This window comes from Eucalyptus grandis, chromosome 2 (genome assembly GCF_016545825.1).
Source record: "Eucalyptus grandis isolate ANBG69807.140 chromosome 2, ASM1654582v1, whole genome shotgun sequence".
Taxonomy (NCBI): domain Eukaryota; kingdom Viridiplantae; phylum Streptophyta; class Magnoliopsida; order Myrtales; family Myrtaceae; genus Eucalyptus; species Eucalyptus grandis.
In genome coordinates this window covers 33,828,254-33,837,981 of record NC_052613.1, presented here as the reverse complement: position 1 = coordinate 33,837,981, position 9,728 = coordinate 33,828,254, and the positions used below count along the sequence as shown (strand labels likewise).

The 9,728-nt window shown below is 39.6% G+C and overlaps 1 long non-coding RNA gene and 1 pseudogene across 1 annotated transcript; both read left to right on the top strand.

The window, feature by feature from the left end:
* The first annotated feature begins 1,943 nt into the window (after positions 1-1,943).
* Positions 1,944-6,360, top strand: LOC120290658 (annotated as a pseudogene).
* A 2,499-nt stretch (positions 6,361-8,859) lies between these two features.
* On the top strand, positions 8,860-9,728 carry LOC120290236. Its single transcript, XR_005548082.1, has 3 exons — positions 8,860-8,939; positions 9,454-9,519; positions 9,650-9,728. It is a non-coding gene; the product is annotated as an uncharacterized LOC120290236 (long non-coding RNA).

Sequence of the window (9,728 nt, the reverse complement as noted above, 5' to 3'; positions counted from 1 at the left end):
TAGAGCTTGTTCATAAACTTGTGACTCTCTTTGAACTGTGGACATTTTTTAATGGATGTGTTTAGATAATCTCACTTATCTAATTTCCCATCTAGTTGTTAGGCCTCCTTCATATTTCAATGTACAACAAAAGCACGCAATCAAAGGCATCAGAGGAACATGGAGATTTCTTATTATAATGAATTATGATTGGAGAATTGCATATGAAGACATAATCAATTCAACGGAAGAGTTCAACATCATATATTGCATAGTGAGTGGAAATTATGGTAGTATCTATATGGCGATCGCCCAAGAAAAATTGTGGCATTAGAGAAATTTCACCATCTTGAAGCAGTGAACCCATCTTTTGGCAAGAGCTTTTGTAATGAAGTGAAACAATTGATGAAAGTATGATATAAAAGCAAAATGAAGCTTCATGGTTTTGTGCTTGCACAAGTGATGCGTGTTCTTGGTTTATGAATACATAATGGAAGGGGAAGTCTACTATGTGCTTTGAGAAATGACTCAAATAGGGTCACTATCATCGATGCACAACACGATTTGATATTTACAGTGTGAATGGAATTACAAGGATCTTTCTCTTTCAAAGTTGAAGGCATGTTAGTCAAAAGAAGAAAAAGCTAAAAAATTGGTCCATAACCTTTCCTTTACGATGGGTTAGAAATTTTTAAGGCTAAACAACACCCATTAAGAGTGTCATAAAGACCTTGACTTCCCATGAACCATCGACCACGTACTAATCCAAAGTCAACACACGTAAAACCCCAAAAGATCTTGACTTCTTGATGGATGTGCACAAGATCCATCCTTACATGGTTTAAATCCTTTTTTTGGCCGGTATGCTTGTTTAAATTCTAATCGAATCACAAAATTGCGAAATTCAGAGATTTGCAAGAGTAGAATATTTTGTTTGCTAAAAATTAGAGGCGTAACTTTTTAAAAACCAAACATCTAAAATTACAATAACGGTTTTTTAACTTGAAAATTCATTGTGGCATTAATTTAATATTAAATAATCCAATTGATTTGCCAGGAATCAATGCCGCATAGGAATTTCTTGATTTCTTGATGGATGTGCACAAGATCCATCCTTACATGGTTTATATCCTTTTCTTTTGGCCGGTATGCTTGTTTAAATTCTAATCGAATCACAAAACTGCTACATTAAGAGATTTGCAAGATTAGAATATTTTGTTTGCTCGAAAATTAGAGGTGCAACTTTTAAAAACCAAATATCTAAAATTACAATAATGGTTTTTTAACTTGAAAATCCATTGTGGCATTAATTAAATAATTCAATTGATTTTCCAGGAATCAATGCCACATAGGAATTTCTAGTAAAAGAATCACCTATGTAACTTAAGGGAGCTAAAAACTATGACACTTAAATGATTACTTAAAAAGTCATAACATTACTATTGCTGATTATATGTAGCATAAAATCACCCCGACGAAGATCCATTTATCATTAGTATTTTGGCACTTACCAACTCTTTCAGGAATTTATGGGCACGGAAGAAGATCCTTTTTTTTTTCTTTTCTTTTTTTCGGTTCGAAATAATAGAATAGTCCTTGATGAAGCATTGTGACTCTGCAAGGACGTAAAAAGTAGAGATGATATTTGATACACAGTTTTTGGTTTGCAGGGGTGCTGAAACTTGGATTGCTTCACAATCTAATTCAATTTTTAGTAATTAGTTCCCCTTTTGTAGCCCTACGAGTTGATGGCAACTCAATCATCTCAAAAGAAAAGGGAAGGGAGGAAAGAATAAATGACAGTAAGTGTCAAGTCAATACAAAGATAACAAGTGAATTGTGGAAATCGTGTTTCGTTTGACGAGTTGGTACAATGTCTTGCTTTGCGTTTTAAATGCCATAGTCCAAAGAATATGGCAATAACAAATGACTAGAGCTGCAACATGATGAGCATAATTTGCAACATGTCCTTAGCTATACTGATCATTATAGCTTTCTCCTGCTATAATTCAATTCTTGCAACACCAGCAGCTTCTAAACAATCAGAGGCAAGTGCGCTTCTCTACAGCAGGTGGTGGTCTCCCTCCGTCACCGACAACACTACCTTACCTCATTGTGCGTGGCCCGGGGTATTGTGTGACGCCTCTGGGAGCGTCGATAGGATTCGCTTGCCATATGGGTACCAAATAGGAGGTAATTTCAGCAACATGAACTTCTCTCTACTTCCAAGCCTCACCTTACTTAATTTCTCTTATAATGGACTAGCCGAAAAAATCCCCCTTCAAATATGTACTCTGTCGAGGCTAACTTACCTTGACTTGTCCTCCAATTCCCTCACTGGCGAGTTGCCTCCATGTGTCCAAAACGTCACTAGGCTTCAAGTTCTTAATATCGGTGATAATTACATCAGTGGCTCTATCCCTCCCGAGTTGGGAAATTTGGAGAGATTGAACACCTTGAATCTCACGTTCAATTTGCTTAATGGTGTTGTCCCACCGACTATTGGTCGCTTGCACAATTTACAATCCCTTATATTTAGGTCAAATAATTTAAGTGGCTCTATCCCTCTTGAACTTGGAAACCTCACAAAAATGAATGTTGTTGATTTAGGTTTCAACAACTTCATTGCTCCCATTCCATCCTCTATAAGGAATTTGAGGAGCTTGACTAATCTCAATTTGCAAGGAGACCAACTCGGTGGATCTATTCCTCCGGAAATATGGAATTTGATGAGCTTGACTGATCTTGATTTGCAAGAAACCAACTCGGTGGATCTATTCCTCCGAAATAAGGAAGTTGAGGAGTTTGACTGATCTCTATTTGCAAGGAAACCAACTCGGTGGATCTATTCCTCTGGAAATAGGAATTTGAGGAGCTTGACTTATCTCGATTTGGAAGGAAACCAACTCGGTGGATCTATTCCTCCGGAAATAGGGAATTTGACGAGCTTGACATATCTCCATTTGGAAGAAAACCAACTCGGTGGATCTATTCCTCCGGAAATAGGGAATTTGAGGAGCTTGACTTATCTCTATTTGGAAGGAAACCAACTCGATGGATCTATTCCTCTAGAAATAGGGAATTTGACAAGCTTGAATTTTCTCGATTTGGAAGGAAACCAACTCGGTGGATCTATTCCTCCGGAAATAGGGAATTTGACGAGCTTGACTTATCTCGATTTGGAAGGAAACCAACTTGGTGGATCTATTCCTTCGGAAATAGGGAATTTGACGAGCTTGACTTATCTCTATTTGGAAGGAAACCAACTCGATGGATCTATTCCTCCGGAAATATGGAATTTGACGAGCTTGACCGATCTTGATTTGCAAGAAAACCAACTCGGTGGATCTATTCCTTCAGAAATAGGGAATTTGAGGAGCTTGATTGGTCTCTATTTGGAAGGAAACCAACTCGGTGGATCTATTCCTCCGGAAATAGGGAATTTGAGGAGGTTGACTTTTCTCTATTTGCGAGGAAACCAACTCAGTGGATCTATTCCTCCGGAAATAGGGAATTTGAGGAACTTGACTAGTCTCTATTTGCGAGGAAACCAACTCGGTGGATCTATTCCTCCGGAAATATGGAATTTGACGAGCTTGACTGATCTCGATTTGGAAGGAAACCAACTCGGTGGATCTATTCCTCCGGAAATAGGGAATTTGATGAGCTTGATTGATCTCGATTTGGAAGGAAACCAACTCAGTGGATCTATTCCTCTGGAAATAGGGAATTTGACGAGCTTGACTTATCTCTATTTGGAAGGAAACCAAGTCGGTGGATCTATTCCTCCGGAAATATGGAATTTGACGAGCTTGACTCATCTCGATTTGGAAGGAAACCAACTCGGTGGATCTATTTCTCCGGATATAGGGAATTTGAGGAGCTTGACTTATCTCTATTTGCAAGGAAACCAACTCGGAGGATCTATTCCTCCGGAAATAGGGAGTTTGAGGAGCTTGACTCATCTCTATTTGCAAGGAAACAAACTTGGTGGATGTATTCCTCCAGAATTAGGGAATTTGACAAGTTTGATTCATCTCTATTTGCAAGGAAACAAACTCGGTGGATCTATTCCTCCGGAAATAGGGAATTTGAGGAGTTTGACTAATCTCAATTTGAAAGGAAACCAACTCGGTGGATCTATTCCTCTGGAAATAGGGAATTTGACGAGCTTGACTTATCTCTATTTGCAAGGAAACCAACTCGGTGGATGTATACCGTCACAAATAGGCAATTTGCAGAGCTTGATTGAGCTGAATTTACGGGAAAATAGAATTGATTGCGCCATCCCATCAGAAATGGGAGATTTATGGAATCTCCAACAGCTAGATTTGAGCTTGAACAACTTGGTTGGGCAAATCCCTTTTAAACTTAATAAACTGAACCAGTTAAAAGATCTCGATCTTCACAACAATTCTCTTTGTGGCTCAATATCCATATTTAAAATATTTTATCACTTAAATCACCTCAAGTTATCATATAATCGTCTTGAGGCCCCAATTCTAAATAAATTGAGGGTTGTTTTTCCTGATGCTTTTCTCGGCAATGAAGATTTGAACCAGTTTCATGAAACCCAAGACTCTGGAAGAAGGTCTAGCATAATTCATTTTATGACGGTGGTCATTCTGGTAGCTGCAATTTGCTATATAGTGGTCAGATCTGGCTTTCTATTTCGAAGTGCAACAAAGACAAAGCAACCAGAGACTACAAAGAAAAATGGAAATTTCTTGTCAATATGGAATTATGATGGGAGGATTGCATATGAAGATATAATTGATGCAACAGAGGACTTCGATCTCAAATATTGCATCGGGACTGGCAGCTATGGTAGTGTCTATAAAGCGCGATTGCCCAATGGGAAAGTTGTGGCATTGAAGAAACTTCACCGTCTTGAAGCAGAGGACCCGTCCTTTGACAAGAGCTTTCAGAATGAAGTGAAACACTTGACAGAAGTAAGGCATAGAAACATAATCAAGCTCCATGGTTTTTTCTTACACAAGCGATGCGTGTTCATAGTGTATGAATACATGGAAAATGGGAGTCTGTTTGGTGTTTTGAGAGATGATGTCGAAGCGGTGGAATTAGATTGGTCCAAAAGAGCCGATCTTGTCTGAGATATGGCACATGCTTTGTCTTACATGCACCATGATTGTGCTCGGCCAATTGTTCATCGAGATATATCTAGCAATAACATCTTACTCAATAGTAAAATGCTGAGTTTTGTATCAGATTTTGGCACTGCAAGACTTCTAGATCATGATTCCTCATCTAACTTCACTGCAAATATCACTGGCACCTATGGATACATTGCACTAGGTGAGCAATACTTTATGCTTCATAATTTTTTTTTTTTTCTTTTTACCCTCAAAGTTACTAATAGAGGTACAAGTCAAATAAACGACATTGTAGAAGTTTCGCTATCCATGCACATCGGTGACATGTAGACTTTTATTGTACTTGCCAACAATAGCTAAGGATTGGTTGTGCCACGATTGGCAAAATGTACCCTCGGAACCACCTTCTACGCCGTGGCTCTGACTCCTGTATTTGTTTTATTCATATCTATATATTTGAATATTTTTGGAAAATGAATATTTATTTTGTATGCTACTATTGTTAGTATTACTAGGTTACTTATTTTAGAATAAAAATGTCTCAAACTAAATTTTTATGTTGCATCTAAGTAAAAACATGTCGGAATAGTCAGATTTTTAGATTTTATATTACATCTATATTGGTATTACTAAGTCATTCATTTCTATTAAACGTTTCGTTGTGGAAATAAAATTAACTGTTTTCAAAGGATAATTGAAGGGGCAAATGGGGCGGTGTGGGGTGCCGCACATGGTTATGCGGGGCACGATGGAGAGGGAAAAGTTGCCTCTCAAGGGGCAGCGACGGGGCGGGCGGTTAAGGGTGTAGTCATCCGGTCCAAAGCCTCAACTGCTAAAATTTTGTATGCCTTCTGTATTTTTTTTTTCAGAGCTCGCGTATACTTTGGTCGTTAATGAGAAATGCGATGTATATAGTTTTGGAGTGGTAGCAATGGAAACAATGATGGGTGAGCATCCAGGAGATATTATATCCATCTTGTTGACATCCTCTAGAGAAGATATCATGCTACATAAAATTCTAGACCGGCGGTTGCCTTTTCCAAGAGAGAACTCTGTTGCAAGAAGTATTGTTTTGATAGTTTCTCTAGCGCTTGCTTGCTTGAGTGCTAATCCAAAGTCTCGACCAACTATGAAGCAAGTCTCAGGAGCTTTTCTAGCTCAAAAGTCACCATTGGTGAAGCCCTTCCATGAGATTTCATTGGCTCAGCTCCGATATATTAGTAGATCACGGTTGGAAGGTGAATCAACAGAAGCTTCATCAGGATAGAGCGAGGAGTAAGGGTCATTAAGTGCTTGTCTAGTAAAGAGATAATTGATAATGAAGCTGCAATTTGGTGAAAGTGATTGAGCATATAAAATTGTATGGCTTCTGCAAATTAGTAAGTCTTGTTAAACGCTTTTCCATTCTATGCTGTAATAGTGAGATGCAGTTTATATATGACCTCCGTTTATTTTTCTTCTTTTTAATGAACAATGCATCGAGAAATGACAAAACCGACTCTAGTCCCAATATAAAACACGAGTATCCATTCACAATTTCTATAATGTAATTGATTATATTAAGATGAACTCATGGAGTAAGTGTATTTGATATTATATTTCGCTCCATAAAAGATGGGTATTTTTCAAGGCCAAACATCGGCAAAAAGTCTCTGTAAGACCACTTCTCACGAACAATGTAATGTGTAGTCGTCCAGAAAATCAACATATTGTGGACACCTAAATTTTGATTAGATTTTAATTAGGCCTTAGTTTCTTTTATTTTATTTTCCTTTTGCCAGATAATAAATAATAGATAAAAAAAAGACAACCAGAAAAAAAACAAAAAAACAAAAAAAGCAGCGGCCCATCGGGCTCATGGGCCCGTATGGCCCAGCCCCCTTCTCCTTCATCTAGGCCTGGCCCTCCTCCTCTTGTCTTCTTCCTCCTGTTTGCCCCTTTCCCCTGATTTGAAGACGTTTGGTAGAATCCACAATTTCTAACATCAAATAGGAATACGTTTGGTAGGATTTCAAATTTTTTTACAATTTGGAATTTCTTTTTAATTTTAAATAATTTTATTACATTTTTCATCTTTTTTTTTCTTCTTCTCCTTCATCCTTTGGTTGATTAGCAGCTTCTAGTGAGCTCGAGCCCCTCGACGGGTTGGGCGAGGCTCGGCCAATCCTTAGTTGGGCGAGCTCAACTTTGCCCAAATTTAGCGAGGTCAAGCTCGCCTAGTTGACGAGATTGAGCCAAGCCTAGTTACTAACCCTTGCCTAGCCGCTAAGAGGCTTAGCCTCATTGGGAGCTAATAACACTTTAACGAGGTCGTCGGCCAAAGGATAAGGAGAAAAAGAAAAGGGAAAAACAAAAGATGAAAAGAAAAAAAAAAAATAGATTTGATTTTAGAGTCATTTTTGAGAACAAAGAAGCAATTTTTTTTTTAATTTTTTGATTATGAATTTGTTCCAAATTTATTTTTGAAAACAAAGGAACAAAAAAGTTACAGAATGAATTATTTTTTTTTTTTCGAAATACAAAATAATAAAATTAGACATTGCTTAATCAATTCGGGCCTTCAACTCACTAAGTAATATAGTTGAGCCTCCTTGGAAAAGCACCTTAATCAAAATTCGGGCGCCAAGTTAAATTCAAAAACAAAACGGAAGCTTAAAAAAATTCGGATATTTTTTTATAAAATTTTTGCTCGGATACAAAAAATCAGAAAGTATTAAAAACTCCCCCTTTTTTTTTTTTGGTTCAGCAGAGCCGGAGAGGATCGCCGGAGAGCATCGCCGGACCGCCGCCGACTCCAAGAAATGCCGAGGAAGCGGCGAGTGCCGCACGTTCTGTGGCGGCTGTTCCGAGACCGCGCGCGGCCGCTCGTCGACGCCATCCTCGAGTTGCTCCCTCCGCCACCGCCGCCACCGCCGACGCCGGCGGCGGCGGAGCATTGCCGGTGGTGCGGAGGGCGGCGTTGCCTCGGCTGCGCCCGCGGCGGAGGAGGGGCGGCGGTCGCGTCGTTCCTCCTCAGGGCCGACGATCCGGCCGAGTACCGCAGGCTCCTCACCCGGTGCTTCGTCGTCGTCGGCGGCGACGCGCCTCCGCTCTCCGACTTGAGTCCTCTCGCCCGCTAGTCTCAGCGTCAGGTACAGCCGTGCACGACCCTTAGATGCATTCTCAGGTCAATCTAGCGTTGGCTTTGTGCAAAAGGCGGGGACTTGCACGAACCCTTTGCGGCTTTTGTTTGGTTTTTTTCCCCCCTGTTAGGGACTTGAGATGAATGGCTATGTATGTTTACGTAGTTATGCTCTTATTGGTGTTTTCAAGTTGTCCCATTTGAATATTATATCGAGGAATTTCAGTTAAGTAGATTCGAAAAAGTATGGACAGTACCACCGGCCGTTGCAGCGTGGATGGTAGATCCTTTATCCTCTACCTAGAGGAGGCCAAGGTTCGAAGCCCCTGCGAAGCAGGGAGGCTGAAGTGCTGTGTGGTGACTTAAGCGTGGCGTCGGGGTGGTGGTTTCCCCGGTAGCAACACCTGGGGGTTTACGTGGCGGCTGTCGGCCAAAGCGGTTCCTCCAGCAACCAAAAAAAAAAAAGTATGGACAGCAAGGTCTTGCAGCGTCGATGTGTTAGTTTTTGAAGGTTTGATTTTTAATGTTGTCATCGGTCAAAATGTACTTGCGTGCTGATTTTCAGCTGTCAGCTTTCGATCGCTTCTTGTTGCAGTGGCTTTTTTGCTTTCTGGTATATGCATAACTAGTCCTTAATCGTCCTGTAGATAGTATTGAGGACCATTGAGGTGGTGTGCTCTGAGAATTCAGCATCCGGCAATGTAATATCCAATGGCTTTAGTAAGGTAATTAGCCGTTCTTCATTGTGAAGGCAATCATGTTTTGTTGCTCCTACTAGCAACCTTCAGCTTGGTTCAAGTTTCATGCTCCGTTATTTTCAGAGCTTGCTGTTTAATATTTGTGTTACTTGTGACACTGCATTGTTTTCTAAAGTCGTATTGCCATATTGTGGGAAGTCATTTTTTTTCCCTGGCGGACTTAAAAGTCAATTTTTTATTTTATTTTATTTTATTTCATCTCTCTCTCTCTCTCTCTCTCTCTGCCACATAGTTTTGGAAATAATTAAGTCAAAATATTTCTTAGGAGATAAAATAATTGTTGCTATGGATTTTTACCTGTCCTTCTCCCTGTGTGGCAAGCCAGGATCTGAGGATGGGAGCTTTTCTATTCATCAATTTTAAGTATTTCTTGTTTTATGGTTGTCGTTCGTTTCGTTTAAAATAAAGCTTAATAGGTTTAAGACTTTCTCTAGTCAAGTTAGATTGTTCTATACCAATTAATTTTAAGTTCTGTTGACAGGATGACCATTCTAGTGTTGTTGTTGAGCTTCTAACTTCTTCAGCCTGGTGCCTTCTCTTAGAAAGGGTATGTCATGGCAAGATTCTGATCAGTGGATTTTCAACTTCTTCTGCCTTCCTGTTGTTGGTTCTGGTGTTTAACCATATCAGATAATCGTAGTTGGGACCTTGGATTAACTGAACATTCTTATCTGCAGGTTGGTGATAGTGTAATGATGTACTTGCTCAAGTGTGCGTCAATCTTTTTGCCATATCCTTGTAAGAAACTCTTTCGGG